Source organism: Uranotaenia lowii, chromosome 2 (genome assembly GCF_029784155.1).
Source record: "Uranotaenia lowii strain MFRU-FL chromosome 2, ASM2978415v1, whole genome shotgun sequence".
In the NCBI taxonomy this organism is placed as follows: domain Eukaryota; kingdom Metazoa; phylum Arthropoda; class Insecta; order Diptera; family Culicidae; genus Uranotaenia; species Uranotaenia lowii.
This window is the reverse complement of record NC_073692.1, coordinates 323,503,528-323,516,719: the sequence shown is the minus strand read 5'-3', so window position 1 is coordinate 323,516,719 and position 13,192 is coordinate 323,503,528. Positions and strand designations below refer to the sequence as shown.

The 13,192-nt window shown below is 32.8% G+C and overlaps 1 protein-coding gene across 1 annotated transcript in view; it reads left to right on the top strand.

Annotated features, from left to right (window-relative positions):
- Positions 1–13,192, top strand: part of LOC129749844 (uncharacterized) — a 324,747-nt gene that overhangs the window by 58,162 nt on the left and 253,393 nt on the right. Inside the window, exon 3 of the mRNA XM_055744937.1 lies at positions 6,528–6,552. The gene's annotated coding sequence lies outside the window, so the exon portion shown is untranslated. The remainder of the gene's footprint in view (positions 1–6,527; positions 6,553–13,192) is intronic.

Below are 13,192 nucleotides of genomic sequence, written 5' to 3'. Positions count from 1 at the left end.
AAATAATTATGAATTGTGTGCTCATTTATTCAAATTTGAAGACAACAGCTATTAAACTGAATAATTTAAATGATATTTCAACATGAGTGCACGGAATATTTTTTATATGTTGGTTATCCGCTATAGGTGCACGGATTCACCGCAGTTTCTGCCCAAGTATGTATTCACATGCATTCTTAGATTATTAGGTTCGACAAATTTCCAATGCAAGTTCACTTACAGGTATTCTGGCACCCGTGTATATACCTGGCCAGTTGGCAACTGATTGAACATTTTTATTATACGAGGAAACACATCTTACCTGTCGGCAACTTATGGGGTTTGAACCCAAGAGTTTTCTTGCAGATACCAAGAATCGAACCCAGTACGCCTGGCATACCTAGACCAGACTCGCACAAGCCTATCTGATACACCACAACGGCGCTCAGATATTTCAACATGGGTGCACAGAAAGGCTGTAAATTCGCCGTTGTAAATTATATAGAAATAAATTGTTTTCACTTTGCTTCAGAAAACAAAATATTTTTGAGTTAAATAGATATGATAGGTATTTAAAATGCAATATTGGTCAATCGAAAAACTTTTCAACGTGTACATTTGACATTGTTGATTCATTATTATTATTTTCACTGTTTTCCGTCACACGACATAACTTGATGCATATAATTCTCAAAATTCACTCGGTCCATGGTAACCGATTTCCAATTTCTTGAAAGTTGATCAGATCTTATCAGATAAATATACGATTGCAAAAACCTTTTTTTTAGTAATAAATAAATAAACTTATTATTTCAAAATATTTTTGAAATATTTCTTTTCCAGGAATGAAAAAACGGAACTTAAAATAAAAATCGTTATTTAAATGTTAATATCTCAACATGAAAGACATGGTTTCGACTTTGGTTTAGTTAAGATTTGTAAAAATGCTTTTTCAAAATTTCCAAAAAGTCCAATATTTGATTAAAACGCGGTGAATCCTTGCACCCATAGTGAAAACCCATGTCTATAACACAGTTTTCATTTAAATCTATAAAAGTCTTTATTCATTACATTTACCATGCAAAACAAAAATGATTTTGGATAAATGGCGGTGAATCCGTGCACCCATGGTTAAATGCTCTACTTATAGATAAAATATGCTTCAAAACCTACAATATCAGGTATAATTTATAGGAAACGTGTTGAAAAATTTCTGAGTGATGAATGCTAGAAAATATCTACTAAAACAAAACTAAAGTGAAACCGTGCACCCATGGTCAATACCCATAGCCATCTAACATGATTTTATAATTAGATTGATAATGTGTTTTAATTTTTTGATAATTAATTGAAATATTCATTTTATGACATACACGCATTTGTCAACTATGCCAAAGTGAGGTGATTCCGTGCACCCATGGTGAAAAAATATTTCCATTTTATAACAAAAATGTTATCGAATTAATAACAAAATAATGTCAAAAGAAAAAAGTTAAAAATATTGTGATATAAAGAATTTCCCCTTTACCAGTCATTTTGACTGGTCACGGTCCGAATAGGTATATTCAATTTGCCGGTCCTTCTAGTGTTAATTTTGTCCGCAAAAAACATATTTTATTTAAAAAAAAGGATTTTCATAATGGAACTGATTCTTTATAAAAAATATTTTCTGGTAAATGAAAATTTTTACTTAAAAATCCTGCATAAATTTCTAAATTTTCCCGTGTATAGTTTTTTTTGTGATGGTCCCTTAGACCCATTTGGGTCCTTCCTTCACCTCATACGCTTCTTTAGAAGTGGGAAGGACATATTATCCTAAGGATAATTTTATTTTACTTTAAATTTTCTTTTTCTGCACGACTTATTTAGTCTTACTCCCGCGTATGTCCATCACCGTACAATTTAACATCTGAGTTTGACATTTTTCACACATTAAGGGCACCAAAATTTGGCATTTTATGTTTCAGAAACCAATAGACAAAATTCTGTTAATTTAATATAGGTATTTGAGTAACGGGAAGTGTTGGGTTCCATTTTGTAGAATAAGGATTCAATGTTAGATTTATTTCATTTGAATTATGCTTTTTAATGGAACATACTAGCGGCTAGCGAATATACATGATATCTCGTATATTTTCCGCAATGTTTTATTAAGGCAGTTTTTTTTTCAAAGGCAAATTTTAAACTAAAATCATTAATAAGGTTCAAGTTTGCATTAAGAAAATTTTATCAGAAAATCTTATGACTTTTATCTCTTAATTTTTTTTTGAAAAATTTGATTTATTTTCATCAAAGGTTTCTTTGAATTTGAAAAATAATTTGAACTTGTTTGATTTGAGTATAGAATAAGTTTTTCTTTAAGAAATGGAAGAATTTTCTTAAAAAAGCTTATTTTATGCTTAAATCAACTAAGTTTAATCTACCAGACTTTTATAGTTACCAACAAAATTTGTTTTATTTTTTTTTTGTTTTCGTGCCAATTAGTCACCAAACCCCCTCCCCTCCATGAGTTGGTTCTTCCTACGGCCCTGATTCCAACCATATTCTTTCAAACCAAGACATCTTATAACCTTACATTTTTGGCTACTCTAAATATAAACTGTCAAACAGGGCTTCAAGCAACAGCAGGGTTAAATGCAACATTTGTGTACCGAAACACTTATTCAATTTTTATTGTAATATCAAGTTCCAAAGTTATCCTTCAACGTATATAAATGATGATGGCATAGTTTCTCACAGCATGGGACTTTTTTTTTGAAAGGTTCTGATCCTCATAAAAAATATACATTTTTCGATGCCATAAAAAACCTTACTCAGTTTGACGAATTGGCTTAATGATCACAAACTTTATATTGCTTTTGTTTACCTATTCCGTCACTGTTGTTGTGAAAATATTTTTCGGACAATCATCAAATTTCTTTCAATAAATATTTTTATAAATCATTTACCAGTCTGGCCTAAAATGTATCAAAATGCATGAAATCACAAATGTATCAAAAACTATAAATTTTTTCAAATTTTCCAGAAATGACGTCATTTTCGCATCGTTAAATATTCCGAGAAGAGTTTCGGTTCAATCTATAACAACAAGGAACTACACACGAATTAACTTCCAACGACTGGAATCTGCAATTACTTCGATTGAACGTATATTCAATTGGTGACGTGGTTATGGCTGTTGACTTGTTTAACCAAATAATCATAGAACTATTTGATACCTTTGTTCCATTACGAGTTTCAAAACCTGCGATCAATAAAATATGGTTTAATCAAAATATTTCAAGGGCGATGATTGAAAGGGATCTAGCGTACAGAGACTGAATTGCTAGAAGAACTGATTTTTTACATGCGGAGTATAAACGTCTTCGGAATCGCGTAACTACCTTGATAAATGAAGCCAAAGCAACTTACATTCAGCAAACCTTAGAACATTCACACTCAAATAAGTTGTTATGGAAAAGACTTAAGGCCATAGCTATAAGACCATCCAGCAATGAAAGTGATATTTTGTTTACTGAATCTCTTGACGAAATCAATAATCACCTCGCCGCAAATTTTACAATCGATGAACGTAGTGTTCATCGATTGTAAAATAGTGTTTGGTTGCCCGAACCTGAAAATAATCACATTTTCGTAGGTGATGGAAAGAATTAGAGAAACATGAGGTATCAAAGAACGAAAGAACATAGGCATAAGCATAATGAATTATTCGAAAAAGATTCAACGGCTCACCGGCAGGACTTGAACCTACGAAAATGTGATTATTATCAGGTACAAAGATGTACCAAGCGATTTCATAACATCAGTATTGATTTCATCACGCTTTTTTTTTTAATATCATTCAGAAACCATTTCCAAGACCTTAATTTTCTTTCAAAAGCGCTTTGCTCATGCTATTTTTATTGGTTTATCTTATGGTATATAGGTATGAAATAATATGAAAATGCCATTGAACTGCTTACTTTGGCCGTATAGTGTTCAAAATCGTCATATGGACTTTGAATACATTTGTAATAATCGACATCAGTATTTCAACGTCACGCTAATGTTGTTATTTGCGCTTGGTTAGCTGCTCTTAAAAAGTTAACTTTCTTGGTTATGCGAATAATACATGGGTTAATTTAAGCGTTTTTGAAAAGAGATAAGTGCCTATGAATTCTTTTTTTAATTTGTTTATTTAGAAGGGTGGCGTGTGCAATCCTGGTTGGACGGACAGCCAGGTTTGTCTGTATAGACAATTTTGGATGATCAAAATGAAATTCTGATAGTTTTGCCTAAAATATGTAGAAAGGGCTAAGATTAATTTTTTTCTACATATAGAAAATGGATTATCTGTCTATAAATCAAATTTTGAGAAACACGCTTTAAAGCCTAAATTGGAAAAACTTCAAAGTATTTTTCGAAAAGGTAAGGTTTTCAGTTGATAAAAGGTGTGAAGATTTGAATATTGAAATTTGAAACTTGCTGAAGACAGTTTTTTGATACAGTTTTCTTTGAATTCTTTTTCACATTGATTTGATAGATAACGATTGTTTAATTTCCATAAATACTACATAATTCACTTAATTAGATGTACACCAATTGATTTTGGTTTTATTTCAAGAAAAATCTTAAAATTGCAATAGAGAAGAATAATTTGAACTGAAATCGATCCTTTGTTTTAAATAACTTTGATAATTAGATCTTATGATCAAAGTTTATTGAAACAAAACGTTTCCACAACTGAAAACATTATAAATTACAGATTAAAGACGGACTTTTTATCATATCCGACTTAAACCATTTAATACGACTTCGAGTAACGAATTTTACGACATTTTACTTGCATTTGTTGGAATTACGATTCACAGTAACGTTTTTAATGTCTTGAGTTATCATTTTCAAAGCGATTTTATGTTTGCTGGGATGTATTTACATAATTGAACAAGCCCCCGCTAAATTGCATCTGTGGGAGACCTAAAGTACATAACAAAAATATACTCATACGCTCATGATCTTATTTAGTTTTGTCATGTTCTTTCACGTGGAAAAGAAATTTTTGATGAAACATCAATAAGTCATACAAACGCAACCAATTTGGAAACCATTGCTTGGGCCACATTTTGTGGGGTATCTTGGGCCACCAATATTTTGGTGTTTTTATACACATTCAGAACTTGAAATACGTTATTCCTATCTGCAAAGTTTTTTTTTATGCCTTTATCTTTAGAATAAAAAAAGTTATGCAACAAAGAAAAAAGTAGCCCCTACTCTCCCCTACTTTTTCCACTTAAATTTTTAGTTTCGCCAAACTTACGGTTTCGTCATATTGCCGATCGTGAAACAATCGAAAAACTTCTGTGTCTAAAATTCAATTTGATTTTAAATTACTTGGAAAAATCGAAATTTTCTCATATTTTAAACAGTAGGTAAAAGAAAGCAGAGGAAAACTTTATTTTCTTTCTTCACAGAAGTCGCAATTTCTAGCGGGCTTATAGAAGGTTTAGCATTCTTTGAAATCTTTATTTTTAAATTTTAAGTTTTGTCAGGAAAGTGCAGAATTTTTTAAAGGATATTTACCTATTTTTAAAACCAAAAGCTGATAATAAAAACTAATTATTTTGATTTTTTAGTCAGGGCACCTAAATTTAAAAAATTGCTATTAAGCTCTGTTCACCTCGGGAAAATGTTAATTTTGTGGCCTTGTGTAGTCAAAACCCTTTCGAATGTGGAATTGAGCATTAAGCAGAACAAGAAACACAAAACTAATTATTTTAAGCATATTTCATATCAGCATTAAATTTGTAACGACAAAAGATTTTTTTTATAATCATAGCGATAAATAATAAACTAATGGATACTAGGTTACACATTTTTTGCTAATTCTGTAAACTATTGTGAGTGGTAGGCATCTGTCACTTGGCAACCGGCTTGTTGATGTGTTTAATAAGTACTTGATGTTAAAACTGTTGATTTCAAATTATGAAATTGTTAAGTTGTTACAATTCTTAAAGAAACCTCAGGCTTAAAAGAAGCTAGTGTTTTGACTGACAAGATTTAAGTTTCAATTCCAATGAATTGTAGAATTCGACATTTACTATTGAAAATAAGTTTCAATTTTTGAACTCATATAGTGTCGACTGTCGTGAAACGAAATATCATAATTCAAGAGTGATGTGATGTAGGATGTGATGTAGTACCAAATTTAGCCGGAGGCGAGTCAATTTTCTGACATGTTTGTTGACAGTTATTTTTAAATACCTTTTGCGATCAAGTAATTCCCCTTTACTACGATAAATTGAAAAAATAGTTACTTTGGGAAAATCTTCATGGGAAGAGTTAGCTTGCTCAGTTATTGATATGAACATATATGTTCTACACAACTGACAAATCTACGTTAAGATATAATTAATGATTGTTTGGAAAAGACAACACTCAATTAATAAAATTAACACTAAGATAAGACTTGTCATCGATCCAAAACACATTCACTTTGTCAACAACACAAATTCGCAAACATTCATCGATCAAATTGAAATTATTTTAATGAACCTTGTTTCTCTTTCCAGATCATCTTGTTTCAACTCCCACACGGTAAGTTTATTAGATTCAATTTTCACCCTCGGCACCCTCGGCTAAAAGAGGCCAATCCTGCTCATCCACTCATCCAATTCAAACCAACCAACCGACTCATACCAATCATCATTAATCAAACCCGATTATTAACCTGATCCACCCCCGCCTCTCTTGTGGCAATGTCAGCAAGACCAAAAACAAATGCCACTGCGCGCGACATCAATTGAACGTTTCTGGGGAAAAAAACTGGAATAAAGTAAAATTCAACCCTTCCAGTGCCCGAGACCCGTTGCTGCGGGATAATTAAAATGAGAGCCGTGAAATTTTGCAACACCATCATTCGTCGTGGAATGCAAACTTTTTGTGGGCCCATAGCTTTATTCACTCAAACTAACGAGCGTGCCGGCCGATTTGCGTTGATCAATCCGTCATTAATTGATTGGCAGTGTGAGTAATTTTATTACCCCCACGAGATGAAACAAAAAAAAACGATCTCCAAAAAAATTCCAACGTCAAAATTACACAACCTTATATTGTTTCAATTAGCACGCCTGACTCTTGATTGAACCTTTTGGGTTGAGGGTTTTTTGCAGATCTTTTTTCTTGCAATGGGAATTATACTCTCCCTACTATCCACATATTTTTTTCACTGCAATCAATCAGTTCCTGCTCTATGGTTTTGAAGAATCATAAATAGTGGAGAATGGTGGCTCATTTAACTGTGCAGAACTGCAGCTTCAATTTCGGATTCGGTGATGAATGAATGGTATGCCCACATATTTGAAGCCTATAGATGTAGGTGAATTTCGCATCCGATTCGCTTTCGGTTTCAATGAATACCCTATGCCAATTGGAGATCTAATTGTGCGCTCATTACTTGTGCTGGCTGGAAGCAGCAAGCAAAAAATAGAAGCAGTTCAGCAGTGTAATTTGGGGTTGTTTTTCGCTGTTTTTTGTTTTGTCGGATTTTTTCGCAGTTTAATTTTATAATTGTTGCGTAATATTGATTTGGAGTTTTTTTTTCCTCTCGTGGATCGTTAATTGGGTTGTGTTCGTTTTAATCGTTTGTGCTCACATCATGCTGGTAGAGCAAGAATTTAAACTATGCCAAGCGTAATCGGGATAGTTTAATTGTATGATTGAACTAATTTTGATTTTTATTTAAATTGCATTGATATGTCAAATGAAAAAAAAATCTTATCAATTATTATACAGTGAGCGAAACAAGAAAAGCACCACTATTTGTTTTGATTGCTAAAATATGAATGATTGAAAATCACCAAAATTTTCTTCTACAAGTTGTTTTGAATTGTTTAACGGATAAATCAAGCATAAGATTGCTTTTTTTGGACGTTGCAATTGGCGTTGAGGACCAAAACTATGGAAAAAGGGTGCGAAATAAGAATAGAACCACTTGTGTTTTTCAACAAAAACAAGATTATTTCTAAAAATTTACTGTGTAAAAGTGAATAATAATGCTTCTACGAATTATTTGAATAGATAACTGTATTTTAAGGAGTTTTCTAGAATTCCAAAGATTTTCAAAGGTTTTAAAGGGAGTTTTAAAAGATGCTCCTCTAGCGTTTAGGAATTTGATACTTGAGCTATAATACTTTATCAAACTGCTTTATTTCTTCATTGTCATTTAGCATTATGATGCAAATTGACGAAACATAGATTTGAGGCTGAATTTGAATAAAAAACAGGCTTCAAATTCAAAAATACTAATGTTTTTAAATAGTAAAACGCTATTTCTCTAGTTTCAAGTCATAGATGGCAGCACTATCTTTCAATTAAACTGAATTGATGCCCATTTTCGAATATCTGGGATTAATACAGGTGTGCTGGATGATTTTGGTCAAGAAATAAGTACTTGGTACCGTGTGACCGCCTTGGAAATTCTAAGATCACAATATCAAAAAATAAGGATTTCATCAAGGACCGATAAAAAGTGAATTTCTTGGACCGATAATCAGAATAATTTAGTACTTTCCGATGGAGCTTGATGAACAAGCAGTATTATTGGTATGATTTGCAATTGAATCGGAAGTTGAGATGAGCAGGAATTTTGGCGGTGTATATTCTTGTGCTGGTGATTTTTTTTTTTTTTGCAAATTCGGAAAAGATTTCTGCAGCGTGAACTCCAACAAAACTGTGTTGGAAAACTACCTCGAAATGATGAATATGGACCTGAATAATCCTGAAAAATCAATATTGAGACTTAATTTGGTTTTAACGGCAAGATAGTGCTGCCATCTATGACTTGAAAGTGGAAAAAGTGATGTTTATTGAAAAAAAAAAAATATAAGTTTATGAATTACAACCTTTTTTTTCTCATTTAAAATAAACCGAAAATGTTTGATTCATCATTTCACGTCATTTTAATGAGCAAGAGTAGTAGTTTGGTAGAGAATTACAGCTCAAATATCAAATTCCTTTGTTCTAGAAGAGCATCTCTTAAAACACCATTTTAAAACCTTTGAAAATCTTTGGAATTCTAGAAAACTCCTTAACATGCAGTTATTAACTCAAATAATTCGTAGAAGCATTATTATTCACTTTTACACAGTAAATTTTTAGAAATAATCTTGTTTTTGTTGAAAAACACGAGTGGTGCTATTCCCAAGCAACCAAAAGTCGCGTTCTTACTTGAAGATGGAACTCCGAAGTTCACATTTGACTGAAAAAATGTTTTACGGGAGCTTCAGGTGACTCTTGTCGCGTAAAAGTTACTCAGGAACTTCCATCGCCCTTTGAAAGGTTAAACTATCGATAACGGAACTTCTAAGCGCTTTTAATGGAACTTCTTTCAAGAAGGTCGATAACGTTCGCGTAATATTCCAAAACGCACCATTAAGATACTTGAAGGTGTTTTAAAGAACCTATATGGGAAATCTAAACGACATGTCAAAAATGTTTTTCAAGAAGGTCGATAACGTTCGCGTAATATTCTAAAGCGCACCATAAAGATACTTGAAGGTGTTTAAAAGAATCTATATGGGAATTCTAGGCGACATGTCAAAAATGTTTCTCAAGAAGGTCGATAAAGTTCGCGTAACATTCTAAAGCGCACCATTAAGATACTTGAAGGTGTTTTAAAAAACCTATATGGGAATTCTAAGCGACATGTCAAAAATGTCTGTCAATTTCTTGTCATGGTATTTGTTTTGTTTATATCTGTACTGATATTTACAAATGGAATTCAAGATTTTCTTCGAATTTTTCTTTTAAATGTTAAATAAGATATTCGAATAAATTTTGATGATGCGAATTTTTGTGATGATTCATATTGTGTAATGAAAGTCCTTTGAACGAAATAAGGTACCTTCTATTGACCAACCCACTCAATCATCTCAAATGACATTAGGTTTAAATACTAATCATTACAGTGGCAATTAGCTATTGCTAGATTGGTCGAGAGGCTGGTGAGTTTCATTGCAACCTAGAGAGCAGCGGTTCAATTCTCTAGGCATGTAAGCAGCTTTTGTAATCAAAACAATATAATTAAAATCAATGAGACAGACCATGATAGACCGGCAACCTAGCAATCTGACATGTGGTTGTCAGAGCAATCTGTCAATCGGATTTTTTTTTCAGCGCGTAGAAGTTTCTTGACATTCTCTTAGAAGCTGAATAGCATTCTCTACAGCCACCTAAACGAACTTAAAAGTAGCTTTAAGAACTTAAATTTTGGGCTGATTAGCATTCTTTCCAGACACAAACGAGAGCTGATTATGCTTCTATGGAATCTATTTAGGGGAATTCTGGTTGCTTGGGTTCTTATTTCGCCCCCTTTTTCCATAGTTTTTGTCCTCAACGCCAATTGCAACGTCCAAAAAAAGTAAACTTATGCTTGATTTATCCGTTAAACAATTTAAAACAATTTGTAGAAGAAAATTTTGGTGATTTTCAAACATTCATATTTTAGCAAGCAAAACACATAGTGGTGCTATTCGCTCACTGTTTGATATAAACTTTTATTTGAATTTCAGTTTAACATTTGTAAATTTGAGATTGAAAAAAAATTCTGGATTAAAATACATAAATTTTTAAGCTTCAAAGCTGAAATGAAGTTTTTTTTTAGAATAAGTTTTTGAGTTATGTTCTAAATATGAAATTTTAGAAACATAAAAAAGTACTTATTTCAAGATTCAAATATCTCGGACTCCATAATAATCATTTGAAATTTCAATTTTGCATATTGAAGGTGAATAAATTTACGTATCCAGTCAACTTATCTGCTTTGCCGATGACATTGATATAGTCGGCAGATCATCTGCGGCGGTGGAGGAGATCTACCGCAAACTGAAACGCGAAGCAGGAAGGATTGGGTTGATGATTAATACGTCCAAGACGAAGTACATGCTGGCCTGCGGATCCGAGACCGACCGAACCCGCTTGTCCAGTAATAACAAGGTCACGATCGACGGCGACGAGCTGGAGATAGTCGAAGACTTTGTCTATCTCGGCTCACTGGTGACCGCAGACAATGACACCAGCCGTGAGATCCGGAGGCGAATTATCAGCGGAAGTCGTGCCTACTATGGACTCCACAAGCAACTGCGGTCGAGAAGACTTTGCCCTCGCACGAAGTGTAACCTGTATACGACGCTTATTAGACCGGTTGTTCTCTACGGGCACGAGACATGGATATTGCTCGAGGAGGACCTGCGTACACTCGGGGTATTCGAGCGACGAGTGTTAAGAACCATCTTTGGCGGCGTACAGGAGAACGGAGTGTGGAGGCGAAGGATGAACCACGAGCTCGCGCGACTCTACGGCGAACCCAGTATCCAGAAGGTGGTGAAGGCTGGCCGGATACACTGGGCTGGACATGTTGCGAGAATGCCGGACGACTGTCCTGCAAAACAGGTGTTTGCTACGAATCCGGTGGGAACAAGACGAGCGGGGGCGCAACGAGTGAGGTGGTTAGACCAAGTGGAGCGTGATCTGGCGAACGTGGGGTGCCCGAGAAATTGGAGAACGGTTGCTATGAACCGAGTGAATTTTAGAAATTATGTTCGTCAAGTTATGTCGTAAGACGGAATACTATGAAAATGAAATAAATAAATTTACGTATGATCAACAGTATTGTTGATATATATGAATTCATGACAGGAAAAAAAGAATAAAAATAGCACTTTTTTAGAAGAAAATTTTGCTATATGAACGTTTTTAAACTCGATGGTAACCTTTTGAAAATCTGATTTTTAATGGACCTGAAATATCAATTACAAACAAATATTACAAGCTGTTATTCAACACAGTTGGTTGAAAATTGAAGATGTTATGGTAATTTTACTAAAACAGTGATTTTTAAATTTTGAAAATCATTTAACGAACAGTAGTGTACTAATCTGAACCCTTCGTTTCATGAAGTAACAAATTTGCAACAATTAATGTATGAAAAAAGTGAAAAATCTTATTTTATTTTAATTTTTTCTTGATGTACTTATCATTTCCAACTGTCGAAAATGATTTTAAAGGAAAAATAAAAAATCATGAAATGAAGGGTTAATGTAGGACAAATAAATCATGATAAATCTAACTAGTTCCAAGCTGAAATTGATCATTAGCTTACCAGAGGCTTACATGCTAGATTTCAGCAAGAGCTCATTATGGGGAGCAGTTTTTTGAGTCTCAAGCGTGAATGGGATTTTTAGGTAGTGTGCTTGGGAGAAGTTTGAAATACTTGTATTTCATCTTCATTAACTGATTACTTTTTTTAAATGTTTTTCCTAAAGCTCAAATATTCCTCCCGAAGACTACAACACAATTGGACTCTAAAAAAAAGTAATTGCAGTTCAAAGATTGACTTTTGATCGCAGTTTGTCGTCTACACGCAATGAGTACAATTCTCTACAAAAATTCAATTTTTGAACCGCAATAGCTTTTTTGTTTTCAGTCCAATCGTGCTACAGCCTTCGGGTAATTTTTGTCTTAAATTAGACTTGAAGATACTGATGTGAGTCAAATACGACAAAGTTTTCAAAAATTTCTGGGGTCAATTTGAAACCTACCAAAAAAGAAAACGCAAGGAACGCTATTAAAAATATGATTATTTCGGAGAAAAATTCAAAATTATTGTAATAAACACCATTTTGCCTGATGTCAAAATTAAATATATTAATCTATAATCTAATAAAACACCATGCATATTAATTTAACATAAGAAATACATATTAACTGAACTTATACTGATATGCCTTTAAAGATTGCAAGATTATTTTCATGAAATAAAAGCTACTTTGTTTGGAAATTGATAAAAAATGTGGTCTTCAGAATAGTTGTAGTCAGATTTTTTTTTTAAATCTCCACACATTTTTGCATTGTCAATTTTGTGAATTTTATGAATTTTGTAAATTTTGTCAATTTTGTCAATTTTGCCAATTTTGTGAATTTCGTGAATTTTGTCAATTTTGTCAATTTTGTCAATTTTGTCAATTTTGTCAATTTTGTCAATTTTGTCAATTTTGTCAATTTTGTCAATTTTGTCAATTTTGTCAATTTTGTCAATTTTGTCAATTTTGTCAATTTTGTCAATTTTGTCAATTTTGTCAATTTTGTCAATTTTGTCAATTTTGTCAATTTTGTCAATTTTGTCAATTTTGTCAATTTTGTCAATTTTGTCAATTTTGTCAATTTTGTCAATTTTGTC